The 19,831-nt window shown below is 38.5% G+C and overlaps 1 long non-coding RNA gene and 1 pseudogene across 2 annotated transcripts in view; one reads left to right on the top strand and one right to left on the bottom strand.

Moving 5' to 3' along the window:
• LOC112811250 (uncharacterized) overlaps window positions 1–19,831 on the bottom strand; it is a 69,678-nt gene that overhangs the window by 22,747 nt on the left and 27,100 nt on the right. The gene's annotated exons all lie outside the window — the stretch shown is intronic.
• LOC112813188 (U4 spliceosomal RNA) lies at window positions 10,124–10,284 on the top strand (annotated as a pseudogene).

The following is a 19,831-nucleotide window of genomic DNA, read 5'->3' as shown; positions in this document are numbered from 1 at the left end:
TCATTTAATTTGGAAAGGGGGGATAATGTGAGGGTGAGAGGAAGAGCCAAAGGGAAGACACACACACATAGATAGATGGATAGATAGATGATAGATAGATTAGATAGATAAATAGATGATAGATGATAGATAGACAGATAGATAGATGGATAGATAGATGATAGATAGATAGATAGATGATAGATGAAAGACAGATAGATGGATAGATAGATAGATGATAGATAGATGATAGATGATAGATAGATGATAGATAGATGGATAGATAGATAGATAGATAGATAGATAGATAGATAGATAGATGTGTCAGAAAAGTGGGAAGAAGGACAAGAGAAGGCAGCCTATGTAGAAGCAGGAATTTTCTTGATTAGCAGAGTCTTAAACATCATTAACGAGTATAAGAAAAGTACACACAAGTACATGTGTGCAATGGGTAAAGATTGTTTGGCTAATAGGGCATTGGTGCTGAACATTTAAACATACAATGTCACATTTAAACCATAATTGGTTCCTATCAAAACACAAGATGTTTGTGATGAAATTGTGAAATTTGGTTCAATGTCTGAAAATCAGTTGATGTAATATATCAGTGAATAGCAAAAGTCACATGATAATCTCAAAAGATCAAAATGTTTGACAAAATCCAACACATATTCATGATAAAATACTCAACAAACTGTGAATAGAAGGGAATGTCTTCAACATGAGAAAGAGCACCAATGAACAACCCACAGCTAACATCATACAAAATGGTGAAAAACTGGATTCATTCCTCCTAAGATTATAAACAAAACAAAGATGTCTGCCTTTCTTTTTAACTGTATAATGGAGGTTCTAGTCAGGATAATCAGGCAAAACAAACAAACAAACAAACAACAAGAACAACAACAAAACCAAAAGACTTCCAGATTGAAAAGGAAGAAATAAAACTATCTCTATTCACAGATGAAGTGATCTTGTGTGTGTGTGTGTATGTGTGTGTGTATTTGTATATGTGTGTGTGTATCCTAAAGAACCCCCTACAAATCTATTAGAACTAATAAACGAGTTATTAGTAGAATATAGAATAGAGTAGAGAAATGAATGTATATGTTCACACAAAAACTTATAAATGGATATCTCAAATGCCCATAACTGATGGATGGATAAAACAAGATGTGGGGCATCCATCCCATGGAATATTATTCAGCCATATAAGGAATGAAGTGCTGATGCATACTACCTAGAATAACCTTGAAAATATTATACTATGTGAAAGAAGTCCATCACAAAAGGACACATATATAATATTACTCCATTTATAAGAAATTTTTAAAGCAAATAAATCTACAGAGACAGGAAGCAGATTAGTGGTGCTTAAGGCGGGGGGTTGAGGATGGGGAAAGAAAGTGATTGCTGAAAGAAACAGGATATCTTTTGGAAGTGATAAAATATTCTGAAATTGACTGTGGTGATGACAGTTGCACATATCTGTGGATAAATGATAAAAACACTGAAGCTAAGTGGATGACTTATATGGTATATGCATTATATGTCAATAAAGCCGTTAAATTTTAAAGAAGCTGCTTCTGATGAAATTTTGGTTTTGTGTTTTCATTTATACATTCAAAAGATATGAAGCACCTACATATTCCATGCACTTTTCCAACACTGGAAATCAAATAGAGTGAGAGTCCTGACACAACCACGCTGTGCAGTCTGCACACATTTCTGCTTCTGCCAGTAGGGTGTGACTCAGTCATACAACAGGTGTTTGTTGAACACTAGCCACGTGCCTGGTCTTGAGATGACAGAGACCAAGGCCACGGTCATTGTCTTCAAAGCAGCTCATCTTCTAGAGGGAATGCAAGGAAATATCAAGGAGATGACACAGAGGGGGAATTTAATCCACCCAGAAAGCTTCGGGTCACAGAGGTTTCTGAAACCTTCCTGAGAGACAGCATGCCTGAGCTATCTCCGGAAGAGTGGCTAGGTGCTGGCCATTTGGATGAGGCAGCAACACTACAGGTCTGGCAGGGCGTACCCCATCTTCAAAGGAAGCTGATAGAGGGTTAGTGGGGAAGCTTCCCTTTTGCTTCTCAGTTTCATTGTCCTTCCACCCTCTTGTTGGCTAGGAACCCCAGTAGCAGAAGAGAGCCCTATTCCAGGTTCAGGGAATGGGGAGCTCCCAGGTGATAAGAGGTAAAAATAGGGATAGCCTGAGGCAGAGGAAAATCCAGAAACAGAAGAATTCCTCAATGTATCAGTAGACTATCCAGTTCTAGGAAATCCTGCAAGATTGAGGATTTAGGAGACTGAGTAGTCATCAGAAGCTTAGCCATTGGTTTAAGAATAATACCTGGGATTCATAGAAGACATTGCCTTCCAAAACACCTTCCCATCTAATTTCTGCTCTGCTCCTGGCTGTGGGCAAGGGCTATTGGGCCTGCTGAGGGGAGAATCTCAAGGGCCTCTCTGAGCTTGTGCCATGGGGGCCCCTTCCTATGGACACTTCCGTACTCTCTGCAGCCTGGAGGGCCCTCCTGTTATCCTTGAAATAGGGAAAGCCATTTTCTGAAACACTGCTGCAATCTAGACACCGTGTTAGAAGCTGAAGAAGCATTCCATTCTCACAATAACCTCCTGAGATGTGAATTTTCCTCCCTGTCCCTACTGAGGAAGTTGAGGATCAGGAGAGTTAAGTAACATGCTCAAGACAACACAGTCAGTAAAATGTAGAATTGAGTCTTATGCCCAGATAAGTTTGTGTGCTTTCTACTGTAGCTTGATGCTTTGAAAAAGCAAAGCCCTTGGTTTCTTCTGAAGACCACTGAATCTACAAAACTACTAATATATAAATGAGAGCTTTAGAAGTTTTGGAGAAGTGGTAATTCTTCCCCAAGCCATGTGAACATTTCCAACATTAGGGAGTCTTTGAAGGCATCATTATATAATAGGTACATACATATATTTATACCTAGTATATATGTATATAATATAAAATTAAGCTGTATAATATACATATACATATAATGTGCATAAAAGAAATGTAAATCTGCACACACAGATACACATACATACACATACGTACACACACAGAAGTCACAGAATCACTGCTGACCCCCTGACATCCTCTGGCTAATCAGTGAAAGTTTACAGATAGTCATTTTGGAGGGTCTGAGCAGCAGCAGTTAATAGAAGAGGTCCACCTTGGTACGACCTTAACTGATAGCCTCTTTGTAGCCTACAGTGTCAGAAGTTGTGTGTGTGTGTGTGTGTGTGTGTGTGTATGTGTGTGTGTGTGTATCGGAGGGTTATAGGAAGAAGTAGAATAACTTCAGATTCCAAAGACCTCCAGAAATGCATATGATAATTCCTAATGTTGATTTGTTAGGGAGTTTGCATGTTGGAATGCATTAAATTAGAAAGGTGACTACAGAAATGCAGCCATGGAACTTAATATTACGTGTAAATTGCTCTGAGAGTTAAATCAGCACTTTTCTTGCCTTCAGCATATATTTGAGTAGAGCTTGTGCCCTTTTGGAGCGACCCAGTAAATTTAAACAATAAAGCAAAGGTCCCCTTCTAGGAGGACGTAATGTATAAATACAAAAACATCAGCTATAAATCAATGCATATTGATTTAAATAAATAGGATCATTGCCCTCCAGGAAACCTAACTCAGAGGCTGAGCAAAGTAGTATCTGTATTCAGAAACCCATTGGCTTTGCGTTTCTAAGCAGAAACCCAAAAGGGCATCCCAGGCAAGACCTAAATTACCTGTATTATCTTACAGTTTCAGATTTTATCCGGATGTTGTGCACATCAAAGCAAAGCCAGACAGAGGCATTGGACTATGGATGTGGAAATCTTTGCTGGAAGGCATCCGTATCTGTTGTAAATCAAACTGTGGCAGTGATAAGACACTTTCATAAAGAGAGATTAAGGCCACAGCCCCAGGAAGTACAAACTCAGATCACTTCTCTGCTGTGTCCTGCTGATCCTCCACTAGGTGCTCCCAGTGTGGTCCCAGATATTGTGATAGAGCTTCACCTATATTAAATTTTAATTTAATCCTTATAATAATAACCTGATGAGCAGGTATTATCTACCTCGTACAACTTGCTTCTGGCCAACATAGTCAAAGCAATATGTTACAGCATATAGTCACCTCATTCACAACCCATTCACCAATTTACATAGCTCATAATAGAAGAAGGTGCCATGGACAAGCATGGGAGTCTGGGAATCTACTACTAATCTTCACTCTTATTAGCTGTAATCTGTCATTAATTAACTGTGTGCTCTTTGGCAAGTCTGTGTTTGCTTCTAGGCCATAGACTCCTTAACTGAAATGTAAAGATGGAATTTTCTGGCTGAAGAGTTCCCAGTATGCCATTTTCCTTTGATTTGGAAAAAAACCCCACAAAATCCAGGATCAGGAGAAAGTTTTGAATCTCGAACTTAGATTCAGATCTGGCCTCCCTTTTCCTAGGCAGTGTGAAACAAAGCCCCTTCTGTAAACCTCATGCTCCTGCCTTGCAAAATGGGAGCATTTTAAAAGTGCACTTAACCACAGCCTCCAAATGCTAAAAGAGGACACACAAACTGTAGTCAGATCTTCCGACGGAAAGTTCAAGTGAAAGACTCCGGCCTTGCGAAAAGCACATATTTGAGCAATAAGAAACTTCCTACTATGGCCACCATCATAAGTGCTATCTGGGCATTTAGTCACAAAAAACCTTCCATTAACCCTACTTTTTCCAGGAAATGGTAGGGCACACAGAATCCTCTGCCCATAACATTTAATAAGCCCTCCTCTTTTGAAATATTCCCCAAACTGGATTGCTGTTTTCTTGTGGCCATCCAAGGACTGCCAAACGTAGCTGAAGACCAATTAGGAGAAAGTCTCTCCACTTCTTTTTTTTTTTTTAAGATTTTATTTTTTTATTTATTTGACAGCACAAGTAGTCAGAGTGGCAGGCAGAGGGAGGGGGAGAAGCAGGCTCTCTGCTGAGCAGGGAGCCCGATGTGGGGCTCGATCTGATCCCAGAACCCTGGGATCATGACCTGAGCCCAAGACAGACACTTAACTGACTGAGCCACCCAGCCACCCCAGTCTTTCCGCTTCTTAAAAACCCACCTTAGATAGACTTCTTGCCAATTAGTGTTTCTTCTTTTTGCCAATCAGTGTTTCTTCTTTTTGCCCTACGAAACATACTCTCTTCCAAACACTAAAACAAAAGGACAGTAAATGGGTTTCCTCGCCATAAGTTTATGAATATTTTTAAATTTATTTTGTCTTGAATTTGGTTATGTCTTTGACTACAAAAAAGAATTGAAGTGAAGAAAGTCCAGCATGTGGACACTAACTCTTTCCCACAGTCTAAATTAATAAGCAAATAGAGAAAACAATAAATAAGTTTGAATACCACCAATTAAGGTTTCAGTATACTACACCTAATTATATATTACCTAAATATGGATTCTTTTGTTCTTTAGTTTTCCAAGTGACTTGCACATTTTGACTGGTGGGTTAGTAGACCAGTACCTTGTCTTGAAATAATGGTGATATCGGCCATGGACAGAGGCTTAAGGCTGTCCCAGGTACTGAACAGGGTATTTGCCTCTTATCTAGCTGAGATTGTAGGTCCTTCATCAATCACAGAATTGCCTTGTAGGTCTCCAAAGTTTCTGAATTTTCTAAAGCTTTCTCCCTGTCTTTGTTTAGCAGAAAACTCACCTTTTATGCAAATCCCATTCTATAATGAATTCCGCCCAGCCATTCATTTTTATAGACTTTTTTATACAAACATACTGCTGAGGTGTTTCTGATTGCACCGCATTAATCATAACGGTAGGTTGATGGGTTTTTTTTTCTAGATACTTTGTCTTTTCTTATACCTTCCTTATTGTTATTAAATCAAGCAAATGTTTACACATTTTGATGGAAGTAACACAAGACAAGATACTCTTGTGTATGCTAAGGGGTTGGCTAAATGAATCATTAGGATCCAGCCTTGTAGACACATTCATACAGCAGACAGATACTAGGGGAAGATAAAGTTCAGAATATACATATGTAGATTATGCAAATAAGCCTCCACTGTTGAAATAATATTGTTGAAGTCATAAAAGGTTAAATACTATTTGTTTAATTTTATTTTTGAGATGGGGATTTCATTGGTTTTGTGGAAAACTTCTGCCTATTATAAAATTTTGGAAACTCACAGCCTGTATTCATCAAGGGCACACACACTGGTAAGATAAAGAAAAGTCTCTAAATTGGACTAGCCCTTCTCAAAACAGTAGGGTCAATTAAATTTTCTCTTAAAATCTTCCAACTCATTTTTCCTTGGTTCTTTTGCTTCCCCAGCAGAGTACGGTGATCAAGAAGTCTTCTTTTAACAGATAATATAGGAATCATGATTTTAAAGACCAGATGGATACAGACATTTAATGAACTGAAGAAAGAGCACCATTGCTGGCATCGTGCAGAGAAAAGTAATAAGGCACTATTAAACTTGGCAGGTTAAAGAAATAGGAAGAAGTGGTAGAAGTGAGGGGGAGAGTACAATAGAAAGAAGTGGAAGGGGTAAGCAGGGACCCCAGGTGTAGGGATTTCAAGGGCAAGATCAAGGTTTATAGTTTATTCTTAATTCAATGGGAAGCCACCAGAGATTATAGCAGCAGGATTTTCAGTAGGAATTATATAGTGTCCTGAAAAGTGTTCAATTCAAATGAATTCAATGAAGGGATTTTTTTTTTTAGAGGTATGGAAAGTGTGAGGCAGGAAATTGCAAAACGTGCTGGGGATTTCAGGAATTAGCACCTATTGGAAGATTACTTACCCCGTGGCTTGAAGGTGAAAATAGAGTAATCAGCGTTAGCACAGTAAATTAGAATCAGAGATATGGAATAAAGGCTGTCAGAGTTATTGACCTAAAGAAATACAGCCACTGTTAGAACAAACAAACAAGAGAGAACAATAGAATAAATACCTCAACCTCTCCCTTCTCTCCTCCTTTTTGCTTTCTGGTGCCAGAGAGCAAGGGAGCCTCAATGATGCAGTTTGTTCAGGTCAGGTGTAGTGTTCTGACCATGGCAGAGAAGGATGAGTGACTAATGGGAGCAGGGTAGCAAACATAGACGAACCGCACAGGAGTTTTATATGGGACTCATAAAAGAAAGTGTTTTGGACTTAAAAAAAAAATGTTTAACCTGAAATTAACAGTGATTTTCCAAACAATAAAATGGCTCATGGTTTTGTTTGAAACACAGCAAACTGAAGAGGTGTCAGAACAACAGAGACTAGCAAGTCCTGGTCCCAGGCTTTGCTTCTGAGTTTGACCAAGAGCTTCTGAGTTTGACCAAGACAGAATTTAGAGCCAAACTCTTAAGAAATCAAGTGTTTAATAGTGGTCAAAGCAAAAGTGCATTCTCTGAGTGGGAGATCCAGAAGGCCCAGAGGTGGCAACTGTATCAAGGGTCAGGGTTGTCTTGTTTTTTATACCTGCATGGCTTATGGGTCATAACTGGAGAGATCTGATGGGTTGCCTTCAATCATCTAAGGGACTCCTCCTACGAGTGGGGAGGGGAAGTTTTTGGCCTCATATGGTCCTTGTTGGAAGTGTCATGGTAGCCATCCCCTGCAAGGGGTGTCAAAACCACAATATAAATATGTTATAATGAAGCTATAGGTTACTGAAGGGCAGTGGTTATAGGGAAAGTACATGCTTGATCCCCAAGGCTTTCCCTGGTTGTTTGCATCCTGGAGGTGGTTGGTGTTTTTCATCTTTTTGGTCAGACAGTCCCATTCTGTGCTCATATTTAGCTAACTGTCCCTCTACGACTCTATCACAACTATGAGAGGTCACTGGAACAACTCCTGAATCAGGCTATTTTAATCCTGATCAAGAAGCATTATCTTTGAATGAAAAGTCATCAAAAACAGATGAAGACAATGTTCAAAGGCCTAGATGTACCTAATCTCCACTTGTAGACTGTTTGCATAGCATGATTTCATTTCAAAACCTGGCTGTATTGAATTTGGTCAGGCTCTTTTGTTCTTTTTTTTTTTTTTAATGCAGTTTTCTTGACTTCCTCAGGCACATTGAACTTTTTTATCACCTTTCAAAATTCTGATGCAGAGTCACATTTAGGAACCACTAGTGTAGCACATTGACTACAGGTTTTGCCAACGCAAATAGATTCCATGGGGGGTTCCACTAATGCTGTAGTTTTTAAACAATTTACTTCTTAGAGTTTTATTTCTTTTTTGTTAAATGGAGACAATGATATTCCTTTCATGGTTGTTACAAAGAATTGAAATACTAAAAGTAAAGCAGATACGAGTAATAGTGAAAATGTGAAACATCTAAATTTGTGAGCAGCATATAAAGGCATTTTTTGAGGGAAAGCCATAGTTTTAAATGTATACACTAAAAAATAAGACTGAAAACCAATTAACTAAAATTTACTCCAAGACACTAATGAAAGAATAGTAAATGAAACCCAATAAATAGAACGATAAAAAAAAGGAAACAATGGAAACTAAATAGAACACACTTACATAATATAGAGTATTAATAAATCAGTTCTTCAAAAGGAGAAATATAGAATACAAACCTTTATAAAACTAAAGTAATGAAGAGCAAAACAATTAACTAATGTCAAAGGGAAAAGTGGATATCATTATAAATCCTACAGATAATAAAAAGATACTGAGAATATTGTGAGAAACTCATACTTACTAAAAAAGCAGAAACAAAATACACAAGCACTCCAGATGCAGATAGCTTCAAAATATTATCTCTCCCAAACTCTTCATTTGTCTTTAATCAGTCTTACATAAAGTATTTCAGAGACTTAAAAAATGGGAAAAATTCTCATTTGATTTTATGAGGGCAGCCTACTCAATATCTCAGAGCCTAACAAATTATAGGAAAATAAAATTATAAGTCAGTATTTCTTTCATTGACAACTCTAACATGAATGTGGTAATCTTCATTCAGTGAGATTTAAAATAATTATACCTAATGGCCAAGTTGGGTTTATGTTAAGAGTAAAAATGGCTTAACATTAAAAATTGATTATTACATTAACTAGATAATGGGAACAAATCATGTATCATCTCAAATTATACGGAAGAATAACTTCATTAAATTCAACAACAATTTATTTTATATATATAAAAATGTTTTATCAGAATTAGAACAAAAAAGCAATTCATTTATTTGGTAATGAATTTCCACAAAGGAACAAATATACGGTAAAAAGCATAATTAACAAACTACTGCTCAGAAATAAGATAACATGGATTTAGACTGTTACTATTACCACTTCCATTAAACAGTGTGCTAAAATACCTAGATTTTAAATAAGAGAAGAAAAGTATATAAAGATTGAAAATGAAAAAAATAAAATCAAACTGCTATTAATTTGAGATGTGAAAAATTCAAGATACCAAGTATATAAGCCATTTGAAATTTTGGAGTCAACTGAATATTTTTCAGTTAAGACACCATATTTTAAAACAGAGATTTTCCGTCCTCCAGCAGTTGTTGAAAAAACATTGCTCTAGATGGAGAGTCTTATAAGAACAAAGACAAGGTTAATACGATATATTGAAGGGATAGAAAGAGAGTCCAAGATGGTAGCATAAGAAAATCCTGTTTCTAACTCCTCCCAAACACACCAATGTTACAATGATATTTAGAATAATTCTCCTGTAAAAAAAAACTGAAGAGAAGCAGACTAGCTCTTCCATAACACAGGACAAAAAAAAAAGTCCACATCGAGATGGGTAGCAGGGACAGAGAAGCAGTCTTGACAAGACCTCCATACCCTGCACAGCAGCCCACAAGAGGCAGGAGTATCACAAATATGCACCTGCTCTTTGAAGAGTGAGGGGTTCAAGCCTATTTTGGGAACCCAAGCCTGTGGGGCATGCCCCCAAAACAATTGGCCTTGAAAATTAGAGGGGCTAATGTCTGGGAGAACTGAAGGGTTGTAGGAAACCAGGATCTCACTCCTGAAGGGCTTGTGCACAGACTCACTCACTAGGAGTCTGAAAGCAGAGGCAGTAGCTTGAAAAACACCTACACCACATGTGAGGGAGATTTTTTTACTAGTCTTAGGAAGTATAAGCTTTGCGCAGTGCAGTATTGTAGTCAATGAAGTTTATCTGAGACATGATTATTGTTAATTAAAAACTTAGGAAGTATACCTGAGGTGAAGGGGGTCAACTGGACATCTTTCTGGGGACACAGAACTGGTTGTAACCATTTTTTAAAAGATTTCATTTTTTTCATTTGACAGAGAGAGAGAAAGAGAGAATGAGCAAGGGGAGGAGCAGCAGAGGGAGAGGGAGAAGCAGACACCCTGCCCAGCAGGGAACCCGATGTGGGGCTCAATTCCAGGACCCCGGGATCATGACCTGAGCTGAAGCAGATGCTTAACCAACTGAGCCACCCAGGTGCCCCTGGAACCATTTTTTCCCTCTCTTTCATTATTGCTACCTGGGCTGCTCATCTTACGCCAGCATAGCCCTGTGGCCATGCCCCCCAAGAGGTGTTTGTCTAACAAGGCCCACTCCACCAGACCCAGGAGACATGCGAACCTCACAAAGGGGACACCCCTTGAATGTCTAGTACTGTTAGCCAGGAAGGCTTGTGTTTGTGGGCCACATGAGATTGAAACAAGTAGAGACAAAGTTTGGAAGTCTACCACTTAATAGGGCACTGCACAGAAAACAGAAATAAACACATCCAAGCCTTCCAGTGACCACTCCTTCAAAATTAAAAGATATAATTCCTTTATTTAATATATGGAAACAACATAGAGAGTCAGGAAAAAGGAGATAGAGGAATATGCTCCAAACAATGACAACAATAACAACAACAATGACAAATAACAGACAGTACCTCAGAAAAAGACACCAATGAAACAGAGATAAGCAATCTACCTAATAAGGGGTTCAAAAGAACGATCATAAATAATGGTCATAAACATGGGAGATTGTTCCCTGGCAGTGGGAAAGGAATGGATAAACATAGTGAGATCTTAAAAAACAACAAGAATTATAAGAAAGTTCCAAACAAAAGGCACCGATCTTAAGAATACACTAACCAAACTGAAAAATACAACAGAGGGGTTCAATAGCAGGCTGGATGAAGGAGAAGTACGGATTAGTGAACCAGAAGAAAAGGAAATGTGAATCACCCAGACAAAGCAGCAAGAAGAAGAAAAAAAAAATGTAAGATAACTTAAGAGACTTTGGAGACAACATTAAGCACAAAAACTTTTGCATTATAGGACTTTCAGAAAGAGAAGAAAGAGAGGGCTAGAAAAACTTATTTAAAAAAATATATATATAATGGCTAAATGTTCCCTAATCTTGGGGAAGGAAACAGACATCCAGGTCCAGGAATTAAAGAGAGTCCCAAATAAAATAAACCTACAGAGATCCAAGCCAACACATATTATAAATGTTAAAAGCAAAAGTTAATGTTAAAGAAAAAATGTTAAAAGCAGCAAGAGGACAATTTTCTTATGTACAAGGGAAACCCCTTATACAAGGCTATCAGCAAAAATTTTGAAGACTGGAGGAGAGTGGTGTGATATATTTAAAGCACTAAAGGAAAAAACAAAAACAAAAACAAACAAACAAAAAACCCTTCGAAACAAGAATTCTCTATCTGACAAGACTGTCATTCAGAATTGAAGTACAGAAAAAGAATTTTCCAAATAAGCAAAAGCTAAAGGAATTCACCATCACTAAAACAATTTTGTATGAATTGTTAAAGGGACTCATTTGAGATTAAAGGATATAACACAAATTAATAGCAACAACAATTAAAAAAATACAAAAGTTAAAAAAAAATCACAGGAAAAAGTAAATATATAGTAAAGGTTGTGGATCAAACACTAACAAAGCAAGTATAAAGTTTAAAAGGAAAAGGTAGTAAAATTAACTAAAACTACATTTATTAAGGGATGCATAAAATAAAAGGCTAAAAATGTGTAAAAAATATAAAACATGGGAGAGTAGTAAAAATGTAAGCTTGTTTTCAAATTTAAGTCGCTATCAGGATAAAATAAAATAGACTATTAAATACATGGATGTTATATGTGAAACTCATGGTAGCCATAAAGCAAAAACTCATAGCAAATAACAGAGAAATCTAAACATAACACTAGGGGGGGAGGAGCAAAATGACAGATAAGTAGGAGACCTAAATTTCATCTGCTTCCAGGAATTCAGCTAGATAGGGATCAAACCATTCTGAACACCTATGAACTCAACAGGAGACCAAACAAAAGAATAGCAACAACTCTCTGAACAGAAATGTGACCACTTTCTGGAAGGGAGGACATGCAGAGAAGTGAATCCAAGGCGATATTTGGGAAGATAGACTGTGGGGGCAGGGAGCTTCCGTCAGCCAGCTACTAGCAAGTGATACAGCAACAGAGCAAAAAATCAGAACTTTTAGAAGTCGGCTCCGCTGAGGGATATCGCTCCAATGGCTAAGCAGGGGGTGGAACCCTCACTAGGACATGTGGTCTCAGGACCCTCGGGGTCACAGAAAGACAAGGGATGCCTGAGTGCAGCAGGGCTCCCAGGTATCAAAGCGGGGAAGCCGGCTGCAGAGACAGAGCCAAGGAGTGGCCTCTCAGCTCAGGGTTGCCCTAAACCGTGATCCATGGCACAATCAGGCCACCCTTCTTCCAGCAGGGACCCAACAAGTGGCAGGTCCAGGGACACTCCCCTTCCTCCCCCGGGAGGAGCGGCATGGGAGTGCACCACAGGAATCTCCTGGGTTCAGAGACTCCAAACTGGGTCAGGTACCAGAGATGGAAATGCTCGGTCACAGGCTGGGTGAGCATGGAGTGAGGCCGGAGACTGGGGAGATGGGAGTGATTGACTGCTTTTCTCTGGGGGCTCAATGAAGAGTGGGCCTGGAGTTTTCGGCTCCTCTGGGGTGGAGTTTGGGAAGCCGCCATTTTCACTCTCGTCCTCCAAAGCTGTACAGAAAGCTTTCAGGGAACAAAAGCTCACGAGAGCAAACCCGAGCAGATTACTTAGCCCGGACCCAGCAAGGGTGGGGCAATTCCGCCTCCAGAAAAAACATTTGAGAACCACGGCACCAGGCCACTCCCCCAGAAGATCAGCAAGAAGAGCCAGCCAAGGCCAAGTTTACCAATCAATGAGAACAGCAGAACTCCAGCACTAGGGGAATACTGCACACAGAATGCATGGCTTTTTTCCCATGATTCTTCCACCTCTCAAAGTTAATTTTTTAAATTTTCTTTCTTTCTTTTTTTTTGAATTTTTATTTTTCCCTTTTTCAACAACACCTTATCAATCCCTTTCTTAAAAAATCTTTTTTATTTTTCATTTTTCATTTTCATCTATTCCTTCATAGTACTTAACCTTATATTTGGTGTGTGTATGTGTGTGTGTGTGTGTGAGTGTGTGTGTGTGTGTGTGTGTGTGTGTGTATGCTGTTCTCTCATTAAAATTTTGGGACAAAGATTTTTCTAACAGACCAAAATACACCCTAAATCTCTACTGTGTGGCTGTGTTCTACTCCTGCCTAATCACATTCTCTACCCCCTTTATTTTAAATCCTCTCTTTCTTTTTTCAACCAACTTTTTATCAATTCCTTTTATAAAATCTTTTTTTAATTTTCATCTTTACAGTCATATTCCATCCCTTCATCATATTTACCTTTATTTTTGTACATGTATAAGCTTTTATTTCTTTAAAATTTTGGGAGTCACTTTCTTCTGGGGCGCCTGGGTGGCTCAGATGGTTAAGCGTCTGCCTTCGGCTCAGGTCATGGTCCCGGGGTCCTGGGATCGAGTCCCGCATCGGGCTCCCTGCTCCTTGGGAGCCTGCTTCTCCCTCTGCTTCTCTCTCTCTCTCTCCCTCTCTCTCTCCTCCTCTGTCTCTCATGAATAAATAAATAAAATCTTTAAAAAAAAAAAAAAGGAGGCAGAAGAGAGAATCAGTGATGTAGAAGACCAAATGATGGAAAATAAAAAAGCTGAGAAAAAGAGAGATAACCAACTACTGGATCATGAGGGCAGAATTCGAGAGATAAGTGATACAATAAGACAAAAGAATATTAGAATAACTGGGAACCAGAAGAAGAAGAAAGAGAGAGAGGGGCAGAAGGTATATTGGAGCAAATCATAGCAGAGAACTTCCCTAATTTGGGGAAGGAAACAGGCATCAAAATCCAGGAGGCACAGAGAACCCCTCTAAAAATCAATAAAAATAGGTCAACACCCCAACCTCTAATAGTAAAACTTACGAGTCTCAGAGACAAAGAGGAAATCCTGAAAGCAGCTTGGGAGAAGCGACATGTAATCTACACTGGTAGAAATATTAGAATGGCAACAGACCTATCCACAGAGACCTGGCAGACCAGAAAGGACTGGCATGATATATTCAGAGCACTAAATGAGAAAAATATGCAGGCGAGAATACTACATCCAGCCAGGCTGTCATTGAAAATAGGAGAGATAAAAATCTTCCAGGACAAGCAAAAACTAAAGAAATTTCAAACACAAAACCATCCCTACAAGAAATATTGAAAGGGGTCCTCTAAGCAAAGAGAGAACCTAAAAGTAACATACACCAGAAAGGAACACAGACAATAGTGAGTAACAATAACCTTAAAACAGGCAATGCAATGGCATGAAATTCATATCTTTCAATAGTTACCTTGAATGAAAATGGGCTAAATGCCCCAATCAAAAGACACAGGGTATCAGATTGGATAAAAAAAAAAAAAAAAAAAAAAAAGACCTATCAATATGCTATCTGTAAAAGTCTCATTTTAAACCCAAAGACATACCCAGATTGAAAGTGAGGGGGTAGAAAACTATTTACCATGCTAATAGACACCAAAAGATATCTGGGTGACAATCCTTATATCAGACAAATTAGATTTTAAACCAAAGACTATAATAAGAGATGAGAAAGGACACTATATCATAATTAAAGGGCCTATCCAACAAGATCTAACAATTGTAAATATCTATGCCCCTAAGATGGGAGCAGGCAATTATATAAGCCAATTAAAAACAAAAGCAAAGAAACACTTCGACAACAATACAATAATAGTGGGGGACTTTTTTTTTTAAGATTTTATTTATTTATTTGACAGAGAGAGAGAGCACGAGAACAGGAACACAAGCAGGGGGAGTGGAAGAGGGAGAAGCAGGCTTCCTGCCGAGCAGGGAGCCCGATATGGGACTTGATCCCAGGACCCTGAGATCATAACCTGAGCCGAAGGCAGACGCTTAACGACTGAGCCACCCAGGCACCCAATAGAGGGGGACTTTAACACCGCCTCACTGAAATGGACAAATCATCTAAGCAAAAGATCAACTAGGAAATAAAGACTTTAAATGACACACTGGACCAAATGGACTTCAGAGATATATTCAGAAAATTCCTTCCCAAAGCAACAGAATATATTCTTCTCTAGTGCCCATGGAACATTCTCCAGAATAGATCACATCCTAGGTAAAAAATCAGGTTTCAACAGGTACCAAAAAATTGGGATCATCCCCTGCATATTTTCAGACCATAATGCTTTGAAACTAGAACTCAATCAAAAGAGGAAAGTCAGAACTCAAATACATGGAGACTAAAAAGTATCCTACTAAAGAAAAAATGGGTCAACCAGGAAACTATCTTTTTAAAGATTTTATTTATTTATTTGAGAGGGAGAGAATGAGACATAGAGAGCACAAGAGGGAAGAGGGTCAGAGGGAGAAGCAGACTCCCTGCTGAGCAGGGAGCCCCATGTGGGACTTGATCCCGGGACTCCAGGATCATGACCTAAGCCGAAGGCAGTCGCTTAACCAACTGAGCCCCTAGGCTCCCTCAACCAGGAAATTAAAGAAGAATTAAAAAATTCATGCAAACAAATGAAAATGAAAACACAACTGTTAAAAATCTTTGGGATGCAGCGAAGGCAGTCCTATGAGGAAAGAATATAGCAATAAAAGCCTTTCTCAAGAAACAAGAAAAATCTCAAATATACAACCTAACCCTACACCTAAAGGAGCCAGTGAAAGAGCAGGAAATAAAGCCTCAGCCCAGCAAGAGAAGAGAAATAATAAAGATCAGAGCAGAAATCAATAAAATAGGAACCAAAAGAACAGTAGAACAGATTAACGAAACTAGGAGTTTGTTCTTTGAAAGAATTAAAAAGATGGATAAACCCCTGGCCAGACCTATCAAAAAGAAAAAAGAAATGGCCCAAATAAATAAAATCATGAATGAAAGAGGAGACATCACAACCAACACCAAAGAAATACAATTATAAGACATATTATGAGCAACCATATGCCAGAAAACTAGATAATCTGGAAGAAATGGTTGCATTCCTAGAGATGTATAAACTACCAAAACTGAACCAGGAAGAAATAGAAAACCTGAATAGACTTATAACCAGTAAGAAATTGAAGCAATAATCAAAAATCTCCCAACAAACAAAAGCCCAGGGCCAGATGGCTTCCCAGGGGAATTCTACCAAACATTTAAAGAAGAATTAATACCTATTCTTCTGAAACGGTTCCAAAAAATAGAAATGGAATGAAAACTTCCAAACTCGTTTTATGAGACCACCATTACCTTGATCCCCAAACCAGACAAAGACCCCATCAAAAAGGAGAATTATGGACCAATATCCGTGGTGAACATGGATGTAAAAATTCTCACCAAAATACTAGCCAATAGGATCCAGCAGTACATTAAAAGGATTATTCACCACGACCAAGTGGGATTTATCCCTGGGCTGCAAGGTTGATTCAACATCCACAAATCAATCAGTGTGATACAACACATTAAGAAAAGAAGGAACAAGAACCACATGATCCTCTCAATAGATGCAGAAAAAGCATTTGACAAAATACAGCATTATTTCTTGATCAAAACACTTCAGAGTATAGGGATAGAGGGTACATATCTCAATATCATAAAAGCCATCTATGAAAAACCCATAACGAATATCATTCTCAATCTAGAAAAACTGAGAGCTTTCCCCCTAAGGTCAGGAACATGGCAGGGATGTCCACTAACACCACTGCTATTCAGCATAGTATTAGAAGTCCTAGCCACAGCAATCAGACAACAAAAAGAAATCAAAAGCATCCAAATCGGCAAAGAAGAAGTCAAACTCTTAGTGTTTGCAGATGATATGATCCTTTATGTGGAAAACCCAAAAGACTCCATTCCAAAACTGCTAGAACTCACACAGGAATTCAGTAAATTGGCAGGATATAAAATTAATGCACAGAAATCAGTGGCATTCCTATATACCAACAACAAGACAGAAGAAAGGGAAATGAAGGAGTTGATCCCATTTACAATTGCACCCAAAACCATAAGATACCTACAAATAAATCTACCAAAGAGGCAAAGAATCTGTACTCAGAAAACTATAAAGTACTCATTAAAGAAATTGAGGAAGACACAAAAAAAGGAAAAACATTCCATGCTCATGTATTGGAAGAACAAATATTGTGAAGATGTCAATGCTACCTACAGCAATCTACACATTCAATGCAATCCTCATCAAAATACCATCCACTTTTTACAAAGAAATGGAACAAATAGTCCTAAAATTTTATGGAACCAGAAAAGACCCTGAATAGCCAGAGGAATGTTGAAAAAGAAAAGCAAAGCTGGTGGAATCACAATTCCAGACTTCAAGCTCTATTACAAAGCTATAATCATCAAGACAGTATGGTACTGGCACAAAAACAGACACATAGATCAATAGAAAAGAATAGAGAGCCCCGAAATGGGCCCTCAACTCTATGGTCAACTAATCTTCGACAAAGCAGGAAAGAACATCCAATGGAAAAAAGACAGTCTCTTCAACAAATGGTGTTGGGAAAATTGGACAGCCACATGCAGAAGAATGAAACTGGACCATTTCCTTAAACCACACACAAAAGTAGACTCAAAATGGTTGAAAGACCTAAATGTGAGATCGGAATCCATCATAATCATTGAGGAGAACCCAGGCAGCAACCTCTTCGACCTCAGCCGCAGCAACTTCTTCCTAGAAACACCGCCAAAGGCAAGGAAAGCTAGGGCAAAAATGAACAATGGGGACTTCATCAAGATAAAATGCTTTTGCACAACAAAAGAAATAGTCAACAAACCCAAAAGACAATGGATAGAATGGGAGAACATACTTGCAAATGACAAATCAGATAAAAGGCTAGTATCCAAAATCTTTAAAGAACTTTTTAAACTCAACACCCAAAGAACAAATGATCCAGTCAAGAAATGAGCAGAAGACATGAACTGATATTTTCCAAAAAAGACATCCAAGTGGCCAACAGACACATGAAAAAGTGCTCAACATCGCTCAGTATCAGGAAAATCCAAATCAATCTCTCAATGAGATACCACCTTAAACCAGTCAGAATGGCTAAAATTAACAAGTCAGGAAACAACAGATTTTGGCGGTTATGTGGAGAAAGGGGAACCGACCTACGCTGTTGGTGGGAATGCAAGCTGGTGCAGCCACTCTGGAAAACACTATGGAGGTTCCTCAAAAAGTTGAAAATAGAGCTACCCGACAACCCAGCAATTGCACTACGGTGTATTGACCCCAAAGATAGAAACGTAGGGATCTGAAGGGGTACGTGCACCCCAATGTTTATAGCAGTAATATCTACAATAGCTAAACTATGGAAAGAGCCAAGATGTCCATTGACAGATGAATGGATAAAGAAGAAGTGGTATACATAATCAATGGAATATTACACAGCCATCAAAAGGAATGAAATCTTGCCATTGACAATGATGTGGATAGAACTGGATTGTATTATGCTGAGCAAAATAAGTCAATCAGAGAAAGATATGTATCATATGATCTCACTGATATGAGGAATTCTTAATCTCAGGAAATAAACAGGGTTGCTGGAGTGATGGGGTTTGTGAGGGATGGGGTGGCTGGGTGATAGACACTGGGGAGGTTGTATGCTATGGTGAGTGCTGTGAATTGTGTAAGACTGTTGAATCACAGACCTGTACCTCTGAAACAAACAATACATTATATGTTTAAGAAAAAAACACAACAACAACAAGAAGATAGCAGGAAGGGAAAATTGAAGGCGGGGAAATTGGAGGAGGAGACCAACCATGAGAGACTAGGGAACCTGAGAAACAAACTGAGGGTTCTAGAGGGGAGGTGTGTGGGGAGATGTGTTAGCCTGGTGATGGGTATTAAAGGGGGTATGTACTGAATGGAGCACTGGGTATTATACACAAACCATGAAACATGGAACACTACATCAAAAACTAATGATGTAATGTATGGTGATTAACATAACATAATAAAATAATAAAAAATAAACCTAACACTAAAGAAAACCATTCAAACCAGAAGGAAAGAGAGAAGGAGAAGAAGAAAAGAACAGAGAGGAACTACACAGCAAGAAAACAATAGACAAAATGGCAGTAAATACATACTTATCAATAACAAACTTAAACATAAATGTACATTACTTTCTAATCAAAATACATAGTGGCTGAGTGGGTAAAAAAACAAGAACCTTTGATATGCTGCCTAAAAGAGTCTCACTTCAAAAGTAATGACACACAGAGACTAAAAGTGAAGGAATGGAAAAAATGTTCCATGAAAATGGAAATGAAAAGGAAGCTGCTGTGATAAATACCCAGGAGTGCAATTGCTGGGTCATAGGGTAGCTCAATTTTTAAATTTTTGAGGAACCTCCACACTGTTTTCCAAAGTGGCTGTACCAACTTGCATTCCCACCAACAGTGTAAGAGGGTTCCCCTTTCTCCACAAC

The sequence above is a fragment of the Callorhinus ursinus genome, unplaced genomic scaffold (genome assembly GCF_003265705.2).
Source record: "Callorhinus ursinus isolate GAN/ISIS: 27379988/994484 unplaced genomic scaffold, GSC_fseal_2.0 scaffold2, whole genome shotgun sequence".
Lineage (NCBI taxonomy): Eukaryota > Metazoa > Chordata > Mammalia > Carnivora > Otariidae > Callorhinus > Callorhinus ursinus.
This window is presented reverse-complemented; position numbering and strand designations above follow the sequence as displayed.